This window comes from Acomys russatus, chromosome 22 (genome assembly GCF_903995435.1).
Source record: "Acomys russatus chromosome 22, mAcoRus1.1, whole genome shotgun sequence".
NCBI classification, from domain to species: domain Eukaryota; kingdom Metazoa; phylum Chordata; class Mammalia; order Rodentia; family Muridae; genus Acomys; species Acomys russatus.
Genome location: NC_067158.1, coordinates 9,071,348 through 9,096,309, shown reverse-complemented (window position 1 = coordinate 9,096,309; position 24,962 = coordinate 9,071,348).

Here is a 24,962-nt window from a genome sequence, read left to right as displayed (position 1 = left end):
GGCAAAGTTCTGAGAGAGCAGTTGCTATGCTGCTGCCCAGCGAACTGTGAGAACATCTGCAACTCGGAAGGGAGGTGCAGGTCAGCTGGCTGCAAGGCAGCAAGGTTAGACTTAGCACCTATGGAAGGCTGCCTCCGTGCTGTCAGGGATGTAGAAAACATGTGGACCTGACAGGACAATGAAACATACATGTGAGCAGAAGACAAAGCTAAGTAGGTCAGGGAGAAACATTTGAGGTGCACATTTGATGCACATTTGACACTTTGGACCCATGGTTTTGGTATCTGGGGGAGGGGAGTCCCAAAACTAGGGAAAGGGGGAGGAATCCCACCCTCTGGAATTGGTGATAGGTGGGAACTTAGGATGCACTTATCTGGGGTCCATTTGACCTGAGCGGTGGATTCAGGTGGATTCCTTTCCTGTAGCTTGCAAGAATCCTTTTTATGTTTATGAAGGAGATGAACTTTAGACATGTAAACATCACCATGGTTTGCCATCCGTGGTGAAACATGCATTGTAGAAAAAGTTAGTAGACACACACACACACACACACACACACACACACAATGTAACTTTGAATATTTATAAAAATCCACAGTAATTTAAAATGAGACCTGTTGCTTTCTTAGTCTAAAAGGAGATAAAATAATAAGCAGAGAGTTAATTAGGACTAAGAGGCTTTATAATTGTTGTTTTATACCTCATGGTCACCTTAAGATGGTGGAGTCACATGGCAGGTTGCAAACTATGTGATTGGCACATATGTGTACATACAGTTTAGATATCTTGGGATCACTTGTCTGTAAGAATTTGGAAATTTGGGACACCAATTTTTTGCTTTGAATGAGGCCAGGTTTTCCTGATACGTCCATTGAAGAGAGGGAAGAGAGGAAGTATGTGCTTTTGGAATTCCTGCAGGTGGGGAAGAGGGCTGGTGGCCTCAAGCGGGTACATATGGAAAGACTGAAAGCCATAGCCACGTGGAAAAACTGGACGCTTAGGTAGGAATTTGGGATCAACAGCATGGGAGAGTGATCAGAGAGGGAAGGTTTGGAGTGAAGAAGGGAAAAAGCCTGAACACAGGGAACCTCCTTCCATTTACTCAATCCCTGGCAGTAATCAAAAAGGTCCCATTTTGGATCTGTTATCTAAGGGATATTGAGGCCAAGTTTGGTTGCAGAGGCATGTAAGCTTAGAAGCCTTCAAAGCAGGTGTCAGGCCTTGGCATCTGAAATTCGCCAGAAGGCATCCCGGAGGGGAACCTGGAGAAGTGGGTAAAGGGGCTATGCCGTGGGGAGTGAGTTGCTCCCCTCTGTCTCTCTCTTTCCTCCTATACTCTTTCATGGTCTCTCTCTCTCTCTCTCTCCTTTCCCCTCTTTCTCTCATGCTCCCAACAATAAATCTCCTTTCATACCAGATTTATTGCATGGCATCTCTTTATTGATATTATAACATTTGATGCTGAAATGCCATAGATTCTCCCAGTGTCTGTGCTCCCCACTCGGGAGTTGAAATCACGCCATCAGTGACCCATTGAGGTGTCCCGGGAGTGAAGGTTTGACTTGAGGAAATTGGTCAATCTGTTCTAGCAACCTGTCAGCCGATGGTTGGAGACCAAGGGCATGACTGCCCTGGCAGGCACAATTTACCTAGTACTAGGCAGCATGTGAGAAGGGGAGAGAGAGAGACAAAACCATGCTGGTGGAAGAGAAAAATCTCACCCAAGGGAGAAGGTCCTCCATGGAGGTTTCACATGGAGGTTGGCAAGAATGGCAGGAAGTGGGTACGCCAACCGGAAGGGAAGACTCACCAATCAGCTGGTGTTGGGTGCAGGAATGTAGAGATCGGGTAGCTGGAAAGCAGGCCTGCGAGCAGGCAGACTTGGAATAGGGTTCCAGCGGCGTGATTTCAACCCATGAGTGGGGAGTGCAGATGCCAGGAGAGCCTATTGAGTCTTGGTAATGTTGATAAAGAGATGCTATGCTGTAGAACTGGTATGAAAAGAGATTTATTGTTGGAAGAGTGGGAGAAAGATACAGGCAGGCAGGCAGACAGGCAGACAGGCAGGCAGGCAGACAGGCAGACAGGCAGACAGGCAGGCAGGCAGGCAGGCAGGCAGACAGGCAGACAGGCAGACAGGCAGACAGGCAGGCAGGCAGGCAGTGAGAGGGCATAGGAGGACAGGGAGAGACAGAGGAAAGAGAGAGACCGGGAGAGAGAGAAAGCTGTAAGAGAGCAAGGGAGAGAAGAGTAAGAGGGAAACCAAAAGAAGAATAGAAAAGGGTGTGGGGATTGTGGGAGGATTCTTATCCCAGGCACCTGGCAGCAGTGGCAGGTGATGACGTCAGAGGCAGGCTATTGGGATAACAGAGCCCACATAAGGAGAAAGAAGGCAAATGGTTAGACTGGTCTACAGAGAGTTTTTCTAGACTAACAGCCAAAGGAGAGAACAGAAAGGGTAAGGTTGGAGGGAAAGGAGTGAGAAAAGAGGCACATATATAAACATATGTGCAAATATAACCATGCATAATTACATGTACATATGATTACATGTGCTTATATGAGAAACATAATAGATAAATGAATAGATGGATAGATAGATGGATGGATAGATGGATAGATAGATAGATAGATAGATAGAGCAGAATAGACATGACTTGCCTAAATGGAATGAAGGTGGAAATATATATATATGTGTGTGTGTGTGTGTGTCTGTGTGTGTGTGTGTGTTGTGTGTGCTATCAAAGAATGTTTTTGGCAAGTTAATCTTTTCTAGAAAAAAAAACCAAAAGAGGTAAGAATATCACTTAGGAAGATGATATAACATTCCAGCAGAGAATTAGCCAACACACAGGCTGCAGGCTACGCTCTCCATCCTGCACCCAGGGTGATCACCGTTCTGGATAGCCGTACTCTTGGACTCACCTTGGAATTTTTCTTAACACAGGGCTCAGGGAGCCACTCCCAACGACGTGAAACCTGCTTCTAATTTAGGAGCAGGTGAAAGGTGATAAGCCTGGGCTTCGTTTGTAAGGTCATTAAAGAAGCCTTAGCACCGTGGAGCCTGGTGTAGAGAAGATCTCACAGCCTGCCACAGTTACTGTTTCCTAGAAACCCTGGGAGAGCTAAGGGTCAGGCCAGGGATGAAGCCAAAACATCCCTGGGGCACACACATAAGGCCAGTCTACCGAAGGCCTAGAGTGTAATTGGTGGCCGCCTTGGAGTCCCAGGTAGACATTTCAGCTCGTGCTCAGCTTGGGTTGGCTTTCAGAAGTGGGGAATAAGGCAAACTGTAGCTCTCCTGACTCTGTGACCTTCCATGTAGCCTAGATAAGAGCCTGGGCTCTGCTTGACGAACCTTGGGAGAGTGGACCTATTTCCCTCCCGTCTCAGTTTTGGGCCATCTCTGAGAAACAACTATTCACTTTATTTAATTCCCATCTTTTCTGGGTGAGCAGTCACGAAGTTCAGGGAGCTTCCTTGCCTGCCTCTGGAACTCACTGGTTTTAAGCCTTTGTTTACATTAGCCATGGCAAAAGCAGTCTCTGCTTACACAACACAGGTGACAGGGATTGAGAAATGATCAAAGCTGAGGATTCCTATTAAGGCCAAAGTTGCTAAGAGATCAGATGTTTGCACAGGGAGTTAGCAGTATTAAGGCAGCCTGGCTCCTCACCACGGCTTCCTTCAGATTAACACCATGGTGAGTCACAGCTGGCCTGCCGCTGCCCAGGACTTTTAGTCTTGTTACGCAATAAAGCCGGTTCAATGTGAAGGGCTCCCAGGATATGTTTTTCTCTTTGTCCTTTTTGTTCGGATTTCTTTGGTTTTCCCCTTAGAGTTTTAGCAGAAGAATCAAGAAGGGGACATTGAGGGTAACCTCTGTCAACTCAATGGCCCAAACTAGAATTCAACTGAACCGCATCGATCTATAAAACCGAAGGCTTGTGTAGGAGGAGTTAACTAAGGGAAACACAGCTCTGGTGCGGGAGGGAGGCTGGAGGTGGTGGAGGTGAGAGCAAATAGAACAGACCAGCACGACCTTGTGTGGGCAGGCAAAGGTGTGCTCTGCGATGCCTGTGAGTTACCCATCACCTTGGCATTTCCTCCAGTGTGACCCGTATTAACATCCTGGCCACACACGTTGTTTTTCTGTCTTATTCTAATTCTCTTGGCTGAGTGGCAGCCTCCTAAGGTGCAAGGTCTTTGGACATAATATCTGTGTCCGAAAAAAAAAAAAATTAAAGTGAGAGTTTGGTAATAGGTTTTTAAGTCCACATTCAAGACACAGGGAAGGGTTCTCAAAGCCGTCAGCCATATTACAAAGAATTACAAATGTTCCTGGGAAGGTTCCAGATCTTCTTTCAAGTGTTCTCTGCTCTTGGGCATTAGCTGAGCATCTGCTTCTGAACAGGAAGAACACAGACAGGTGGAGCGATGGCTTCCGTGGCTTCACAGGGCGCTAGGGAGGCAACGTAAAGGCCCCCCAGCAGGAGCTGCCTCTGTGGGTGGAGGTGCAGCTTATGGTGTGAGCATGTCCTCAGTGAGATGAGTAGCCTCTGGCACATGCCCCTGCTGTCATGACATTGTGCCTTATCATGGATGGAGTCATTGGAACGAAGAGCTGCGGATGGCATTCCTCAGACCGTGAGCCCCGTGTGTAGCAATTTCCTCTCTCCTTAAGGGATGAGCAAGAGAACTCTGGCAGTTACAGTCTTCCCAAGGTCCCTCCTGCGCTTACGTAAGTAGTAACAACTGCTACAGAGGAGGGACTCTTCCTGGGGCCGCCTGCAGGTTGTACAGGCAACTCGAGGGATACGGTTTTGGGGAGCTGCTGTCCACGCTGGGGTGGGGTTTTGGGTCATGCGGCTGCCTCTGCGTCGCTCACGCTCCTGTAAACCATCAGTCATTCACACACCTATAAGCCAAATAAATCCACTGGGCCACCAAGCTAGACGGGTGGTGGCATCCTCTCTTTGTTCTGTCCCTGCTGCCTGTCTGGGGGTGAAGATAACCTGTCCACATTGCTCTCCAAAAACCACACAGGCCCCACTAAGGAAGTCCTCCCTCTATGTTTTTGTCTTGTGAGCATTTCTGTCACAGCCCTGGAAAGTTAGCTAACACAGTGAACCACTGTAGAACAAGTTCTGCTAGAAGGAAATCTCCAAGGCTCAACGTTTAAAAAAAAAAAAAAAATCTGAATATAAGCTATGGCTGAGTATAAGCGATGAGTTTGGTTTTTAAGAGCCTTCGCATTTTAAATTACAAAGGTAGCAAGTGTTCATTGTAGAAAAAAAATTTAAAAATACATATTTGGGGGAGAAAATGTAGTCTCGCTAAACTAGTCATCACGGCTCTACCAGGATGTAACCCTTGGGACCCACGGGGTTGTGCTCCTGCCTCCTCCCATTTTATCACTCTAGTCTAACTTATTTTGTGCCTATAAAATGCCCTCATGCTGTTTCTGTTCAGAAAGTTCTACTGATCTTCAATTAAGCAGACGCTGCTGCCGGGGCCCCTGTCCAAGTGATCCTCCCTCAGCCCCATGGCCCCTGTCCGAGTGATCCTCCCTCAGCCCCAGGGCCCCTGTCGGAGTGATCCTCCCTCAGCCCCAGGGCCCCTGTCGGAGTGATCCTCCCTCAGCCCCAGGGCCCCTGTCCAAGTGATCCTCCCTCAGCCCCAGGGCCCCTGTCGGAGTGATCCTCCTCAGCCCAGGGCCCCTGTCTGAGTGATCCTCCCTCAGCCCCAGGGCCCCTGTCCGAGTGATCCTCCCTCAGCCCCAGGGCCCCTGTCGGAGTGATCCTCCCTCAGCCCCAGGGCCCCTGTCCGAGTGATCCTCCCTCAGCCCCAGGGCCCCTGTCGGAGTGATCCTCCCTCAGCCCCAGGGCCCCTGTCCAAGTGATCCTCCCTCAGCCCCATGGCCCCTGTCCAAGTGATCCTCCCTCAGCCCCAGGGCCCCTGTCCGAGTGATCCTCCCTCAGCCCCAGGGCCCCTGTCCGAGTGATCCTCCCTCAGCCCCAGGGCCCCTGTCCGAGTGATCCTCCCTCAGCCCCAGGGCCCCTGTCCGAGTGATCCTCCCTCAGCCCCGTGTCTGTTCACCGGCCCCTTCTTGTCCCCCCTCCACCACAGCTTCCTCGGCCTGACCACTTGGGCCGTCCCAGCCAGTTCAGGCTGCTGCAACGAAACTGAGTGGCTGGCAAACAACCCAAACTGATTCTTGATGGTTCTAGTGCCTGGGAAGTCGAAGACCAAGGTAGGGCTGGATCCTGCCGAGAATCCTGCACTGATGACGGGACAATGAGCCCCCTTGGGCTTCACTTACAAGGGCACTGCGTGTCACTCAGCACACCCACCGTGCCCCCTTCCCAGTGCCATCACTTTGGGAGTTAGGAGTAAACATGACTTTTGGAGGGACGCTGGCGCGGTAAGGGCCGGGTCAGACTTCTGGCCGGGCTTCCGATCGCTCCCTCTTAAGACCTGTCTCTTCTGTATGTGTACGCGCCTTCTCACCGTCCGCTGTTCCCTGCCATCTTTTCCTTACATCCTAGGCTCAGTTCTCCTCTTCGAATATCTCCATTTCAACTCGGTGACTTGGGTCTTTCCTGCTCCACTGCCTCTCCGCCTCAATGACGGAGACCCTGTGGGGGCCTGGGGGTGCTTGGCACGCGTTCACAGCACACCACAACCCCAGATCCCTTGCTATGTTGTCCCTCTTCTGCTCCTGCCACCCGTACAGGGACTCGGTGCCACCCTTCAAAAAAATCTTGCCTAGCTCAGCCTAAAATTGACAGGCTTCTGAGGGAGTCATAGGTCTATAATTAATTAGGTAATTATTCATACATTTCTTACGGCAGCTCTTCTGTGCTTTCTACAAATTGGTGTGTGTGTGTGTGTGTGTGTGTGTGTGTGTGTGTGTGACATAGTATATATACATACTGGAGAGATGGCTCAGCAGTTAAGAGTGCTTGCCACTCCTGCAGAGAACCTCAGCTCAATTCCTAGAATCCACGTGGGGGTTGAGGGGGTCGGGGGTGAGTCCCAATCACCTGTAACTCTAGCCCCAGGAGAGTTGATGCTCTTTCCTGGTCTAGGGGGCACCTGCATCGATGTGACAAATAAACCCATCCAAATAAGCAAACAGTAAACCTAGAAGAAGAAGAAGAGGAGGAGAAGGAGGAGGAGGAGAGGGAGGAGGAGAGGGAGGAGGAGGGGAGGAGGAGGAGAAGGAGGAGGAGGAGAGGGAGGAGGAGAGGGAGGAGGGGAGGAGGAGGAGAAGGAGGAGGAGGAGAGGGAGGAGGAGGAGGGGAGGAGGAGGAGGAAGGGAGGAGGAGCCTGAAGGATTTTAACGCATCGGCAGTCTGTTTGCCTTAGCTTGCCACTGCTGAGAGGAGCATGGCATTTACACTCTAACAGTGTCTTGTGTTCACTGGGCAGCAGATAGCAGAGGGCTCTTCTCTACGAAGTTTACGGTCATTGTTCTTATACCTTAATCAAGATGCCAATGCGGAGAAACCAAGGAAAGGTAATATGGAACAGGCTTGAAGGCAGGAAAACAATCAGTAACTGTACAGAACAAAACTTTTCAGTACCAGTGTTGCTATGGTTTGGATGTGTCCCTTACATTTCACCTGATGGAACGTGCAGCCCATGGATTATGTTAATACTATGTGGATGTGGAGCTATTAGGAAGAAAGCTGTCATAAAGTGGACTGGTCAGTCTATGAACTGATAGACTGATGGACGCCCAAGGGTTTGCTTTGCCTTGCTGCATGACACTCCAACTATGAGATGATACAGCAAGCTGTTCCCTCCCCGAGAAGCTAAGAAGATCCTGGGGCCATGCTCATAGACCTCCAGAACCAACCAAAATAAACCTATTTGTTTTATAAGTTACCCGGTCTCGGGCATTCTGTTACAGCATCAGGAAACAGACTACGGTAAACATTCATCAAGAAAAGCTCACTTTAACGTTTTGGTGACAGAATAAAACGTTTCTAAAAGTGAACTTCCATTTTACAAGAATTGTTTCAAACTCACACACTGGGTATCTAATTCACTTATTTCAACAAATATTTATAAAGTACCTACTGTGTATCAAATGGGCTTCTAACAAGACAGACGTCTCAGCTCGGAAACCCTGCTTGACGTAGGGATGTGGAAACCAATCCAGATCATTTCAGACTGTAAATAGCATGCAAAACAAAACAAAACAAACAAAAAACCAAACAAACAAAGTGACAGGACAGTAAGGACGAGGCTCCGTTGGATGAAATGGCCCAGTAGACTTTCTTGAGAAAATAATGTTTGGGCTGGGTCAGATGGATGAGGAGATATCAACCACACAGAAGCAGGAGTGAACTCCAGAGCTAAATAACGCAGGAGTGGGGGCTGGAGAAATGGCTCAGTGGTTAAGAGCGCAGCCTGCCCTTCCAAAGGTCCTGAGTTCAATTCCCAGCAACCACGTGGTGGCTCCCAACCATCTGTAATGTGATAGGGCGCCCTCTTCTGGCTTGCAGGAGTACATGCAAGCAGAGCACTGTACACATAATAAATAAATAAATCTTAAAAAAAAAGAACGCAGGAGCTCCGTTTACAAAGCCAACAACAGTGCTCTCGAGAGCCGTGTGGCATATTAGCTAATCGAGTTCCAGGCATGCGCAAGTTATTTCTCTTGTGTAATCAATTTACTCTGTATAAGCTGATTTGGACATCTATTGACCTGCGCTCAGTCCAGCTGGAGACAATAACAGCCAGATTAGTGAAGTGGCGATTCTGACCAGTCAAGAAAGTGAGCAGGTTGTGGCTATAGGCTTCCCACTTCTGAAGGCATGGATGACAAGCCTAGAAACTTCCATAGTGTGAGGGAGGAGAGCCTGAAATTATCTTTGGAATGAATCCAATGTCTACTCCTATAGTCCTAATACCAGGACAAGGAAATATGAGTAATTGCTTCCCAAGACCGAAGCTGGTTTTCACAGTGAGAAATCCTGCTTCTCTGGGAATGCTAGTCTGCGGGATTTTGTAAATGGCTTTTATAATTACAGTCTATACTATTAAAGACGGGCCATTCAATTAGCCATTTGACTCCGTGGAATGGGGAGATCCCATAATGACAGGTTAATGGATTCCATGCTTAATAAAAGTAAAAGGGACCATTAGACCTCTCGTAAAGTCAACAGCATAACTCTTTGCTGGCCACTGGTTCCTTGTTAAACTGGCCTCAAAATCAAATGCATGTCGATCCCTAAGACTCCAAACTGGTTTAATGGGTTTCACAGATGTGCTCAAAGGTAGCTTTCCCAGCAATTTGCAACTGGGGCATTGGAAGCTTAAGTGAAGGTCCTATGTGACCTCAAATTACTCTAGACAGAGACACTCAGAGCCTGGTTCTCTGCTTCCTCAACTTGTCTGCTTATTCTAGAACCATTGCTCATCAGTGCCTGAATCTGTCCAAGCCAGTTCTGAGGGAACGATCTAGACCCTATACCAGAGAAGCCCGAGAGGGTTCCAAGGAGAACGGGGCAGGGGGGGGGGGGAGGGCTGGCAGGGCTCAGGGCGGTGTGGGGTTGAAATAGTATTCCAGGGAAGAGGTGGGACTAGAGCTGCATCTACACAGTGATGGGAAATGCAAGCCACTTTTAGCAGGTGGGCATATTCAAGACCTCTATTTGTGTATATCAGGACTGAGGTGATGATCCATGTTTGTCAAGGGAAGCCAGGTTATTGTGGGATGTCCAGCTGAAAATAGGTATAAAGATTGGTCAAGGATAGGGTCTAAAGGTTGAAGGACAAGTGGGCTCCAGATGACTACCTATGGCATGCTTTTCCAACTTTACCACACATGGAAACCCACTATCATCTTGTTAAAAATGAAGCACTGGGCCGGGCGGTGATGGCACACACCTTTAATCCCAGCACTCGGGAGGCAGAGGCAGGCTGGTCCCTGTGAGTTCAAGGCCAACCTGGTCTACAAAGTGAGTCCAGGACAGTCAAGGCTACACAGGGAAACCCTGTCTCGAAAAACCAAGAAGAAGGAGAAGGAGAAAAAGGAAGAGGAGGAGGAGAAAAAGAAGGAAGAAGAGGAGGAGGAAGAGGAGGAGGAGGAGGAGGAGAAGAAGCGGTAGCAGCACTGGATTCAGTTGCTTTGGGTTCAGCACTCACAGCAAATGCTTAGGTCGGGACAGATGTTGCTAGCTGATGTATATCAGCACCCTCTCCATATCAAGGCTCCAGCGGGAAGGGCAAGATCCCTTTTTCTTTTTCTGCTATATATCATGGGTCTAAGAAAATGGGGAGGCCTCATCCCCTAGAACCAGAGCAATAACACCATTACTGACCAACAGCCTTGCAGAGAGGGTACATCCACCTGTGGCCTGGGAACCAACAAAGCCAGCCATTAACCCCAGAGCAGGGCCAAGCAGCTTGCTGCCGGCTGAGGCTCAGAGCACAAAGACTCGTAATCAGTGGGCATAAGAAACTAATTGAGCAGAAATAAAGATGATTCGTATCTGTGGGTCAAAGGAAAACCTCTTTCATGAAAAAACAAAAAAACAAACAAACAAAAAAAAACCCAGAAAGAAAAAAGTCCTCATTAGCACCACTATGGCTAATGCACTCAGTGAGCTCCTCCTGCACAGAGGTGCTTGAACAAACACTGGATCCAGGTCAGCTGATAGAAGTTATGAGTTACTACTCTCCCGTTTTAGCTTCTGGGGAAATGGGAAAGGGATGGTGTTCCTGGCTTTTGCCACTTTGTAGATTCTTCTTTTTCCGCACCCCTTATCACCAGGTAGGAGAGAAAGAAGGATAGGGGGGGAGACAGAGAGAGAGAGAGAGAGAGAGAGAGATCTTTGAATCTAATTTTCTTCTTGTTTCTTCTTTGCTACTTTGTGGGTTCTTTTTCTTCTCACCCTTTATGCCCCGCCCCACCGCCCCATTTCACCACCATCACTAGATAGTGAAGAAAGAAGGAGAGAGTGAGAGAGATCACTGAATCTAATTTCTTCTAGTTTCTTCTTTCAACATGACTACTAACAGCTGCAACCAACGCCCCTCCCCCAATGACTAATAACCACCCACCCTGTCTCGCAGGGCCCTAGCATTAATATACCCTCTGAAAAGTTCCCAGAATTCCAAATGTCACGCAATCACAGAAACTATCTGCAGCTGGCGAAACCACACCCCTGCTAGAGCCTGAGGCAAATCACAGTCAGCAGCCCCAGCTCCACACATCTTGGATTAAAGTGAAAACATACCCTTATAATGTTTCTGTCTTTTTAAAGAAACCACAATTCTGAAACTGTCACTACAAGATGATTCTCACCACTATAGCCCACCCTCACCGCCACCCACCAAGCTGCTTTCCTGAGCCTCTACATCCTCCTCCTCATCTCTGTGACAAGACACATAAAAGAAACAATTTAACAAGGGAGAGGTTTACTGAGGCTCAGCGTTTCAGTGCACAGGGCAGAGTCTGTGGCAATACCAGACAGAGGCTGCTCGATTCTCAGTGCATCAGGACACACTGAACCGGAAGCAGGGCTAGGCTGTGAGGCTCAAAGCCTTGGGCCCCTGTCTTCCAAATAGTGCCACAAGCTGGGGACTGAGTATTCAAAGGGCTGTGGGGGGGACAATTTACATCCAAATCTTAATTAGGTGCTGTGAGAGTTTCTGTGTCTACTTAACTAGGCCACAGTTGCTTTATACATAGTTATGCATTAGGGTAGGTGTGAAGGAGGCATTTTGTAGGTGTCGATGATGTTTAACATCTGCAGTCAGCTGTCTTTAAGGACAGAAGAGAAAACCCCACGTTTCTCTAAAGGAACTTGAGCTGCCACACTACTGGAGAGTCTTCAGCCTATAGCCTGTCCCGTTGAGTTCAGGCTTGCTAGCCTCCACAACCACACGGACCAAGTCCTGGAAATAAATCTTATTAGTATACAGAATCTGCCCTCATTATTCATGGTTCTGTATTTGTGAATCTGAGTACTTAAAGTCATCTGTGATCTCCCAACCAATCTGTGCAGCCTCCCTGCAGCCGTTCCCTCACGTGTGCAGAGTGGCATCAGACTGCAGCCACCGCCAAGGCTGAACGAGACGATGATTTCTCCTTTCATTTCTCAAAACTGCAAAAAGGGATTCTTTTGGTGGTCCACTTAGGACCACAATTTTCACATTTTTCTGGATGGCGTCACTGTTTGAAATAACCCTTAAGTGGTGCTGACATGCTGTCTGGTGTGCTTAAGCACCGGAAAGACAGTTATGTGCCTTATGGGGAACATATGTGTTGGACGGTCTTCATTCAAGCCTGAGATACAGTGCTGGCTGGGAATTCAAAGTTACTGAGCCGATAGTATGCATTAAGTACGGCATCTTTAAAGAGAAACAACACAATACAAGGCTGTTGGAAATGTAGTGACGGGGATTTCCAGGGACCTAACTCTTTCTTTTCCCTGGGGGCAATGGCCCAGTAATTGTTAATTCAATGTTTATAGTACATAACTACCATGAACAACAGGAATCAGTCCTAGGCTTGTATGTGCACATCCTACTGAGGAAACGATGTGCCGTCCATTCCTCAGGGAGTGCGGAGCATAGATGAGCCCCTTTCCTTTCTGTCTTCCTATCCCTGGCAATGCCCTGCAGAAGGAGGACAGACATCTACGGAGGGAGGAAGTCTATGTGGCCACCTCTGATGCATGCGAACAGCTCACCCTTACCAGCTCATATTTCAGAAGACGAAATCATTTGAATGTTACTCCATCTCCCTGACACGCTCAGAAGTAGGCTAGACTAGGTAATAAGTGGGCTGTGTTTCCGCATTTGTAATGTAATTTGGGTAACTGCTTTGCCAATGCAAACCAATCACGTCAATTCTAATTTGAGCATCTTTACCAAAAATAAACTTCTTTATGAATGTATAAGAAGATAATCAGACTGTCTGCAGGGCATTAGGCCGATCCCCCAAGGTACAAAAAGGCCTGCTTGTCTCAGATTTTTTTTTTTTTTTAAGGCCCCATTTCAAGGATGCTCCACCCTCTGTCCTTTATGCCAATGGTCAGGTTTGGTTTTTCCAGGGACTGGAGTATAACTCCAGCTTACCTGATCCTTCCATATTGCACTGACTGTCACAGGAGAAAGAGTGATGCTTTAATTCAAAGCCCCACCCGGCGCCTAGCCTACCCAAGCTCACACCCGTCCTGGAATCATGGCCCATCTCTGCAGGGGTAGGCTTTGCCTGGCCCAGGGGCTTGGACTTGACCCTAAATGATGAGGGAACAAAACAACAAAAGGTAGACAGACAGACAGACAGACAGACTCACATTCAAGCTGAGGTCGGGTAGACTGGGCTCTCTGATGAAGAAACTGAAGCACCCTGGAAGCTCAGTGTGTTTATTATATACAGCTGAGCACAGAGGCAGGAGAAGGTGGGGTTACTACAGACAAGCAGTGAGGCACGGCTTGTGGTGTACAGCTGGGTCAAGGAGACAAGGTTAGCGCACCTTGGTAGGAGCCGAGCGCCGACACAAACAAACCCACAGCTTACATCTTAAAGGGAATAAGGGAAAGGTTATCCTGGAGCCATTTTAAGTGCTCATGGCCTGGAAATGCAGACTTGGGTTACCCCAAATGCCATCTCACAAAGTTTTCATGGTTTTAGAGAGCAGAGAGAGTCATAAATCAAGGCAAGTTAAAAATACATTGATGGGCGCATCAGAGCGGTAGACACAAGAAGATGCTAAGCTCCTTGATAGGCCGAGATGCTATGTGATGGCAGCTTTAGGTTTTGCATTGGTAGAAGCAGAAGTTAGCTGCCTGCCAAGTCAACAGACTCCAAAAGGGTTTTATTTATTGTTACAAGATGTTAGTTCCAACAGAGGGGTGTATGCACATATGTGTGTGTGTGTGTGTGTGTGTGTGTGTGTGTGTGTGTGTGTGTGTGTGTGTTGGAGTGCCAGAACTCGGCCCAAGACGAGATAATTAGCCTCTGGACCATGCTTTCCAGGAAATCAGGTCGCCACTCTCTTCTCAGATGCTCACATCATACCTTAAATATCAACAGGTGTTTAGCACAAATAGAGGAAGGGGGGGAACAGGCCATACGTTTGAAACATATTTGTATTCTAAATTCTTTACCCGAGTTATGAATTCTGCAAGCCATGCAATCAAACAGGAGTGAAAAAAAAAAAAAAAGAATATAGTACAGTGTCAATTGTTGAATCTAGGTTGAGGTTATGCAAATATGTTCAGTCAACTATTTCAAAGTATTTTGAATTTTTGAAACTTTTTCATAATAGAAGTGTTCATATGTATTTTCAAGAATTCTTTGCCTTTTGATGTCTAGCAGTCCCCATAGCATTAATGGAATTCTAAACTATTGGAAGAGCAGAGTAGCAGGTGCCTTCTCTGTGACGACACTGGTACACTCGATGAGAGTCATACTCCCCAGAGTGCAGTGCGGGAAAGCGTGGAATGTTACAGACAGACGTCATGGGCCGGTTGCTTGAGACAAGTAAACTCAGTTTCCCCAAAAGATGATTGACCGGCTTACCAGGGCTTGCTCTCAGTGACACTTGGCTGAGGATCCAGTGTGGCCCTACCAAGCACTGTGACCCCCACCTTCTCTTTGTCCTTAACTGCCGGCCACCTCTGAGAGGATGCCGTGGAATCAGAGGTTGGAAAATTATGGTCCATGAACCCAAAGCAGCCTATATCCTAATTTTAAGATAAAGTTTTATAGAAACCACCCACATTCACTTGTTTGTGCACCGTCTAGAGATGCTCTTATTGTACAGTGACAGCCAAATGCTCTCACAGACATTATGGCCCCCTCACGCCACAAATTCTTCCCACCATCTGACGCTTTGCAGAGAATTTCCTGGCTGGCCCCCGAGTCAGTCACTCATATTGAAGTATGACAGCTTTCACATGCTTACCCCTCCAGGGATTGCTTGAACTTTAATAGGGGGTAACCCTAGCTAATAGGATTTTGATCATTAGCAATGGTGTATACTCAGGAGGATATGGGCTGGGGGGATTCCTTCAGCTCAATTACCCACCAATGAAGGATTTTAATAAAGGGTAATGATTGTGACAAAGGCTCTAGGGAAGTGGTCTGAGAGCACCTGAGTACCAACCACACGGCTGCAATGTGCTCCAATCTCATTCATATTGGCTGGGTTTTCTATTCCTTCCTCTCCTCTCTCCCACCTGCCCTTCCTCCTTCCATCCCTCCCTTCTTTTGTGGTTTTGGGAACAGAGCTCAGGGCCCCTCCCATGCTAAGGATGTACTATAGGCCTGAGCTACACCCTCAGCCTCTGCATGTTTATCTCGAGCGTTAATAAATGTCCTGAAACCGTTGAGTTCACGTAAAGGGAGCTGTACTTGTGGCTTTGACTGTGCCCTCGTGGTTTGGATTTTTAGTTTGTGCAGGCATATTACATCACACAGATTTCTTTTTATATGGCACATGGACAACTCTCTCTGGGATGGTCCATGAGCTGTTGTGTTTATCTACACACACACACACACACACACACACCACACACACACACACACACACACACACACACACAGTTTCCTGCAACAAAACATGGGAGGGAACCCGTGACACGGGCTTGTTTTGGCACTCTGGGCTGTCTTTGTGGCAGACCTGGCAATGTTGAGGTGCCCTGGGAGAGGACACCTGGCCTCCCACCCTGTGATGAGCCAGGAACTAGGCCTGGGGAGTCACCCTCCTCACACTGCACTCCTTCAGGCTGCTACAGACCTGAAGCCAGATTAACTTTTCATTTAGTCCTTAGGACAGTGTGAAAACTGCCATTTCCCTTTCAGAGATATGGTAAGCAGGGACCCAGAGGGTAAATGGTTCCTGTAGATTAGTCGACTGCGGTGGTCTGATCAGGCCCAAATCCCAAGGCTTTTGAGCTGTTAATGTGTAGAGGTCTCTTCTTCCGTGTACCCAGCCTCCATGCTGGAAGACTTCGTAGACTTCACTGGGAAAAACCAGACCAACGGTCACTGATCTTTCACCTAATTCTCATTCATATTCTTCTGGCCTGCCCCTTACTCCAGACAGCCTGGCTGAATACCCAGGTCAGCCTCCATCTCAACCTTCCCACTTCAGCATCCCAAGTGTCTGAAGGACGTATGGGTACCACTGCAAGGCCACACCCAACTTCCAGCCTGTCTCGAAAGCCCAGGTTACACTCCATGTACAAGAGTGGTGAAGGGTAGCCTAAAGAGATTGCAATAGCCTCACTGGTCACAGTGGCTCAGGCACATAATCCCAGCTCCCAGAAGGCCACAGACTAGAGCAGTGGCTCCCAACCTTCCTAATGCTGCGACCCTTTAACACAATTCCTCATGTTGTGCTGACGCCAACCATAAAATATTCATTGCTGCTTCATAATCGTGCTACTGTTATAAATCTTAATGTAAATACTTGTTATGCAGGAGACTGATATGCAACTTCTAAAGGGGTCGTGACCCACAGGTTGAGAACCACTGGACTAGAGGGTTGCTGGGAGTTGGAGGCCAGCCTTGGTTACCATAAAGGACCTTGTTTCAAAACAAACAGGAAAGGGAAACTAAGTTCCCATTGGAGAGCACACACGAGCACCCTGGGTTTAATCCCGGGATGCCGTGAATGTGACTCCTGGACCCTCCTGCCATGGTGAGTCTTTCCTACCATTGTGACAAACCAGAAAAAAAGGCAAACCAGTTCCCCATTGGTGCTCTTTTCCCAACTGACATAGTGCTGGGCCAGGGCACTCTCGGCAAATCTAGCATGCTGGAGCCAGCTGACCCCTTTCAACCCAGAGATGATGCCATGTCCAAGCAAGGGCAGTTCAAGCATCCTGTGCCCACTTGATCTAAAAAGATGATTCTCAAAATAAATATCAGCTGAGAAGAACGGAAGCTCTGCATTGCCACCGATACCACACAGTTTACCAAGAAGACTACAACTATGTTCTAAGCTCAGCGTGGCTCGAATGATGACTCAGCTCTTCTGGGCAGGGCCTGTGTGTGTACCAAAATGTCTTCCTCCTGCTGTTTCTCCTTCTTGGCCAGGTTCCTCCTTGCGTTCCATTCAAGCCGTTTCCCTTACTAATTCGGGTATACCTGACAAGATCCTTAGATCAGAGGAGACATACAGCTAGCGGAGGGGTGGAGCTGGCGAGTAGACAGCCCCTTGCGCATGCCTTTGCCACACAACGATGGGCATCCTGCTGGGATAAAGAGGCTTCCTCAAGCCTACGCACGTCCAGGAGGCCAAGTGCCACAGAACACGCTGTGTTCTTCCCTTTCTTCTCAACATTCTGAGGCACTGGACAAGGTCCAGCTAAGCCCATTAATCACATTAGGATCACCTTTCCTGCGCAGAGATCAAAGACAGCAAGAGCTATCACCCCCTCTGACCTGTTTTCTTATAGGATTTGAAGGAAGACTAAATACAAGAGAAAAAAAAAATGGCTCTACTAATCCTATCAGACCTGAATAAAAATATCCAGTGGGTGCACAGCTTCTGAGGATGCAGAGGAGTGTCACCTAGGTGCAAAGCTAATCCCGGCCACTCCTCCCTCACATGCCACTGCCAAGCAGCACTGTAAACAAGACTTGCAGGGCCAGGAGGTAGAAATGGACCTTCAGACTAAAAGCATCAAATGACATGAATGCACTCAGTCTCCAAGGTGCCCCCACCTTCCATGTTATATAGTGTGCAATGTGTTTTTCCAGTCTTGATGGGTAACTTAACTTTGCCTTCAATAACTTCCTGTCACTTCTTCTGCTTTGTTTTTAAAGTTCTATGTCTGTTCATTTTCAGACTTGTGTTTTAATCATCTTGTCCCAGGGTTTGAGACTTAGTTATTATTTTTTAAGTTCGTACAATTACACTTTGGCTGTAGGTCCCTAACCACCAACATTTGTGTCCTCTTTTCAGACAGTCCCTTACTACGTGCCCTAAGCTACCCTCGAACTCCTGACCCTGCAGATTCAGCCTCCCGAGAGCTGGGATCACAGCTATGCACTACCATACCGAGCTAAGCGTCAACTTTGACAAGCAAAAGGATGCTACTAGAAGGTGGACATTCTGTGGCAGTTTCAGAATAATGCCTACTTCAGGTTAGTGTGTACCTTAGTAGCTATTTAACTTGTACAAATTTGGCCAGAGCTGCAGGTAAAATGTATTCAATGTATAATGTTATATAAGGGTTTGTTGATACAATCAAAAAAAGTTATGGCTTTTGAAAGTCAATTTAAAAGGTAACCTTTTGGGGATGTATAAACAGCCTATGAGTAACCCATGCTCTCTCTCTCCGTTAGTAAAGAAAAGCAGCCGGGTGGTGGTAAAACATGTCTTTAATCCCAGCACTCGGGAGGCAGAGGCAGGCGGATCGCTGTGAGTTCGAGGCCAGCCTGGTCTACAAAGCAAGTCCAGGACAGCCAAGGCTACACAGAGAAACTCATTCTCAACAAACAAACAAACAAAAACCAAAACAAACAAACAAAAAACCCAAAACCAAAACAAAGACAAAGAAGAAGAAGAAAAGAAAAAAGAAAAGCAGCTGCCATGTAATCACCTAGGCCTGTAGGCAAGCCAGCAGCGTTCAAAGGGTCTGGCACTGTGCTATGAGCTATAAAAAAACCATCATCGTTAGGAAACGATGCCATAGTCCAGATGCAGCACAGACAAGCTTGGTACTCGTGCTTTTTTTTACAACTAAGAGAAGAGAAAGTGGGATTCATCTGGGTGCTGTTGTGCACCACACGGTCCTAGGCAGCAAGAGCATTGACTGCTAAATGGCTTCAGGAAACAGCCTACATCACAGAACACAAAACCAGGAGGTTTGGTCCGTCTTCCCCAGCACACCGATGACACGGATGGAGCAGGTTCCTGGGAAAGCATGGGAAACTAAAACAAGGTACTTTGGGAGAGATGTGTAGCCACGCATCCACAGCCTGAGCAATTTGTGTGGCTTGGAGGCAGACGTAGCCTACCAATTCCCTTCACATTTTAATAAGTATTCTTAACTAATAGGCCTTTTTCTAAAGAATGAGTGTAAACCACCGAAAGTCACCAGGGGTTCAAAACGACTTATATTTTACTATCTGACGGGGAGGAGCAGGATGATGCATTAACAGAACCTTTTGGTTTGGGGAAAATCACAAGGCAAAGACAAAAAAGCCCTGCCCCGGGGAGTCACTTCCTGTGACCATAGGTCACAGCCTCCTCCAGTGATTACAAGGCAGGACAACAGCTAGGAAGGCTGCAGGGTTCCAGGACTGGCTCGGGGCTTTGCAGGGTGCCTGGGCCTCTGACGCTGACAAGGCAGGCCATAGAGGTGTCAGTAGACGGTGGAGGCTCCCCTCTGCTCTCCAGGACAGGGCTGCCTGCAGAAATGCCTCCTTCCTCTTTACCCCCAAAGAAAAAGAAAGAATGAGACAAGCCAGTGGAAAGAAATCCTGCCTCACATTCTAAAAGTATTTAACATCCTGGAAAGAGACTGTTCACTCTACAATACAGCTCCTCAAGCCTGGGTGGGGCCTTTTTTAAAAAATCTTTTATTGCATTTGCCCTCTAATTTGAGCTCATTGAGGGGACTGGGGAGACTCCACCCATTCCTGTGACTCATACTTTGTGAACTAAGTTCTTCATGAGAATTCTTTTTTTAAATAGAGCCATGAACATAGGAGTCTATTTAACAAATCCTAGGGACTGTAGAGGTGGGGCCGTAGTTAAGAACACTTGATGCTACCCAGGTTCGGTTCCCAGCACCCTCACAGCAGCTCACAACTGTCTGTAACTCTAGTTCCCAGTGATCCCACACCCTCTTCTGGCCTCTGTGCACTAGACATGTTTGTGGCCTATGTACCGACCTGCAGGCAAAACACTAGTATGCAAAAACTAAAAAGAATATTTAAAAAATAAAACATACTTAACTTAGACACACATTCCTGGGAAAACACTATTACGTGCAGCAAAGATCCGGGGTTCATGAGAGTGCAAGCCTGACTGCTCACTAATGTGTTCCCAGAGGCAGGGAACGTAGTTCACTTCCAAGCCAGCTTTAGTACTGCTTGTTAGCAACTTGTAGCAGAACTGAACATGGCATCCTAACAGGCAATTGGCGAACACTCTTAGGTTCACAATGACGTAAGTGTATTTTGTAACCTTGGAGCAGAGATAAACTGATACCGAAGTCAATGCCACTTCACCCCGCTTTTGGGGTCATGGTGGTACCCCTTCAAGCTGGTACCCTCTTAACACCCTACAGCTTCCGCGTCTACAGTTTGCCTCTGCGTTTTCCATGGCAACCAGAGAACAACTAATGCATGCACGTACATGTACACACACACACATACTCACACATACACGCACAAACATACACACACACTCACACACCATGTACACACACTCACAAATGCTCCTGAAAATAAATGATCCCAACAGAAAAGGAAATGATTTTCTTTTCTTTTTACAACCTTGGTGTGAGTGCCTTTTTAGGAGTAGACTGCCATATTATGAGCCTTTGTCGTGATTGGTTCCGGGGGGTGTGTACTTCAAACACCACTCCTGCCCACATACACCCTGTGAGCCACACCTGCGCTGGGTGTGTTAAGAAGTGTGGATCGTTGTTACTAAGGAGCCTGAAGCAGAGCCAAGCTGATGTCTCAGAGGGCCTCTCTCCCCAGACGTGTAAGGAGAAGAAGAAAAAAAAAAAAAAAAAAAAAAAAAAAAAAAAAAAAATGAAGTAAGAAGCTTCCAGCACTGGAGGAGGCAAAGCTGGGGCTGTTTGCAGCCCAGGAAGGTGACCCAGTGCTTGGGAAGAAAAGAAATTTAAGCACCCTTGTTGCACACAAGTCAAGCTCTTTCAAAAAACTGCTATCAACAGAATGTGTCCTTTTGCCCTGTTTTCCCGGGAGGAGGCACTGGAGTTTCTTAACATAAAGGTGTACACTCAAAGCTGGGCAGGCATTGAGTTAAGAGGTGTCTTCACGGCTAAGTACCAGGCTTCCCATCCTGATGGTCAAATAACAGACAGCGACCCAAGATGCTCTTTTATATTAAAGAACTAGAGTGCGTCATCCTCTCTCAGCATCCCCTGTGCTCCCCAGGAAGTTTTCCATGGATTAATATAACCGGGGGAATGCGTAGAAACACTGGTAACCGTCAGACATCAGAGTTTTAAATTGCCTTACCTGGGAAACCATCTACCCATTCAAAGATGGTTCTAAATATAGCTATCTGGTGAGGCAATACGGGGAAAAAGGGAGTGTCCAACCTAGCCAACCTTGAAGGGTAAGTCATGGCTCCTGCACTTCCCCGCCCCACTTCTTCCTCCTTCCCCGTGCCTCCCAAGAGTTCCAGCAACTTCCTGCCTCTCATGCCACTGCCCAGCTAGGCCAGCGGTGACGGTTCTGGAGAGCGTGTTTTGCATGTATTATCAGTAATGATAAAGCCAGGGCTGAGCTCAGCGCAGCAGGAACTTAAAGGTTAAAACAGTGAGTAGAATGGGTCGGCAAGACAAGCAGCACGCGACCAATGCTGCAGGCAGGAGTCGCTGATATCTTTATGAGAAAGACTCTGTCTTTCATTTCCTTTCTCCTTCTGTTATGATGGGGACAGAAGGAAAACAAAGCAGTTCGGTTGTGTCGTGGACAGAGAGCTTACTAGATAGTTGCTGACCAGTGCACAGCTGCCTTTAATTTCCCCTCCCAGCTCCATCCAGCATCCGAGGGCAGGGCAAGAGGCAAAGCTACCCCTGGGTCAGGATAGCAAGAGGTTGGTCTGAAAAGGACTTAAAACCATATAAAGCCCACTGAAAGCCGGTTTGTCACTTGTGATCACTTGGGCAAATGGTTCTAAAACACGTCAGCGATAAACAGCTCTCCTCAACCAAAAACTTAAAAAACTTTCGCTTGTCGATATTTTGAACAATCACTGAGGCTACCATTGAATTTTAACCATATAAATGTAAGTTTCCATTTAGTGTACTTTTGGTGGTTTTGTTTTGTTTTGTTTTGTTTTAAAGAACAAACACCCCTATCTACATGGAAGTTGATGAAACGAACTAACTATGCATTTGTTTTGAGAGCAAATGCACAGCTTGCTCTGGACATAACTGGTGTCTCGGCCTCCCTGGTACTGCACACCCCACTTGGGTGAAGCTGAGCAATTCTGGCACAGTGACTGTGATTGTAAAGACAACAGCAGCCTGGTTGACTTCAAACCTGCCATTCTATGCGACTGCTTAGAGGTTTTAGTTGTGCTTAAGTTTCCAGAATTCTCCATGAATTCAGGTTCTGTCTTATTTATTTTTTGCATTACATTAATAACAGACAAACATGTTCTTCTATTTAAGATGTTCTCTTTCTTCAACACATCTTATTTATTAATTTAATAAATTAATAATTTAACAATTCTATTATTAATTTAATGATACATAAATTCATTGTTTATTTTTACAAATATTTATCTTTATAGATGTCTATGTATTGCACTAATAGAGAAATAATCTGTTCCCTCACTTTTCAAGATTAAAAATATTAAGAAATGTTTTTGCAACAAAGATGGATTGGCACTTCATGAATTCGGGGAGAAAAACAACTCTGACAAAACCTCTGACAAATTTGTCCAAGTTTTTCACAAACACTGAAATTGTAAAACTGCTGTTCATTACTAATGGAGACCGATCCGATGTGTGGATATGCTTCATTCTTTTCTTCAAAAACCACACTAATGAGAACAAAAGACAGGGAAGCTGCTCGGTGGTAAGAGCACCGCTGTGCAAGCTTGAGGATCCCAGTTCTAATCCCCAACACCCGTGTAAAAAGCTGTAGCCCCAGTGTTGGGCTGGGGGCATCGACAGGTGGACTGCAGAGCTTGCTGGGCAGCCAGACTGGCTGAAATGGTGAGCAAGCTCCCAGCTCAGTGAGAAACCCTATCTCAGGGGAGTCGGAGGAAAGCAATAGAGTGATATTAGCACCCTGCTCTGGCCTCCACGTGTGCACACGTGGACATGAGCACACCAAATAAACACAGAAACAAAGAGTAAGATGATAACTTTCTTACATTAGGACATTATGACGTTAATTTTATTTTTAATTTCCTTAGTGTTAGGATACAAAATTTTAATCGGAAAACATTTCCTTTCTGGGTGTTACTGCTTGCCTCCCTTTACGATTCTTTGCCATATAGAGGAATGGGCCGTTAAAAACAACTACCTGTCTATCAAACATCAGCCCAGGGTGGTGGTGGCGCACGCCTTTAATCCCAACACTCGGGAGGCAGAGACAGGCAGACCACTGTGAGTTCGTGGCCAGCCTGGTCTACAAAGCAAGTCCAGGACAGCCAAGGCTACACAAAGAAACCTTGTCTTAAAAAACAACAACAACAAAAAGAAGAAGTCACTCTTCCACTGAGCAAGCGGGCTGACAGCCAGGACCCACCTGGCCACCTAAGGCTGCTGAGCCGGCTGAGGCCAGCATAGGTGGATGGAGAGCCAAAGGCGCAAACCCTGCTTGGCTCTGACTGTCACCGGCCACCCCCTCACAGGAGCACGCAGCAGCCTGTCTGAGGGAGCTATCCATGAACACAGTTTCTGAGATGCAAAATTAATCAGCCCTGCCTAGAGCTGACATGCCCTCTGCCCCCCCCCCCCATTCTCCATACCCAGGCCCCAGGCTAACCCTTAATCCCCCAGAGAGAAGGGCATTTTCTTTTTAATCCGTATTTCATGTCACCCTCCAAAGCTCAGGCTTCTAGCCCTGTTCGGCCCAACGCCCTTAACTCTGAACAAGCGATTCAAAGCATGCGAGAACATATTTCCCACCCAAATTTGGCATAGGCCGATCATCACTGTTCACGCTGTGGGGAGTCTGTGTCATCTAACGATGATTCATTATGTCGTTACATGCTATATTTTCTCCACATTGACGATACGTGGGGGGGGAGCTATTATATTTTTCATTTTTACTTAGCTGAATATAATGAATTCCACTGATGGCCTATTTCTGTAATCCACCAATCAAAGGAAACAGTAAAGTTCACCATAGTAACAGCTCGGTGTCAGTGGCCCATGTGAGAACCACACTGCATAAGAGGTGCTGGCCAATCACAGGGCACGGTTATAGTCCCGTCTCATAGCAACCGGGAGATCTGCATGGCAACATCAGTTGCTATATGAAAGAAAAATTAGGGACCATATTCTGTTAGCGAGAAATAAAGGTATTAGCTGTTAAGTCATAGTTGAGTCACAGTTGTGAGGAGCCATTCTAAAATAGCTACCTAAACATAGCTCCGTTCAGACCTGCCATGTCTCAGCGTCCTGTGCTGAGGAACGTGCCTCCTCCCAGCAGAAGGAACGACCTGTGGAGTGAAGGGCTGTCTGAGAGACAAACAGCCTTTGAACAGAAAGAAAGACTTTGAATATTCATAGCAGTACAGTATATTTGCTGACAAGTTACACAGAAATCATCACATTGAACCCCGTGCAGGACGCAGGGCAGATAGTGTTCTCGTTTTTTCCTTCGGCCTCTCTCCACTCATCCTTCTCCCACACTTCCCACCTTGGTTAAGAGCAACACAATTCCTTCTACTGCTTTGGACAAAACGGTGACAATTTTCTTTCATGTGCACACCCAGCCCATCCTATCCTCAACATAATCCCGAGTCCAACCACATCATCTCCTCTGCCGCTCCTCCCTTGGTCCAGCGCAGGATCACCTCTCGGCAGAGGCAGCCGCCTACTGAACTGTTTCTCTGCCTCTTGCCTGTGTGCCCCTGCCGTCAATTCTCAACACATCATCAACCCACTGAACACACAAGTGCTTGCCTCAGAGCGTTCTAATCACTTGCTTTCCGATGTTCATGGAGAAACCCAAGTCCGCAACCCCCTTCGCAACTCCTACAGCCCTCTTCCCGCGGCACCTGTTGTGTTGTGCCTGCCCTGGCCAC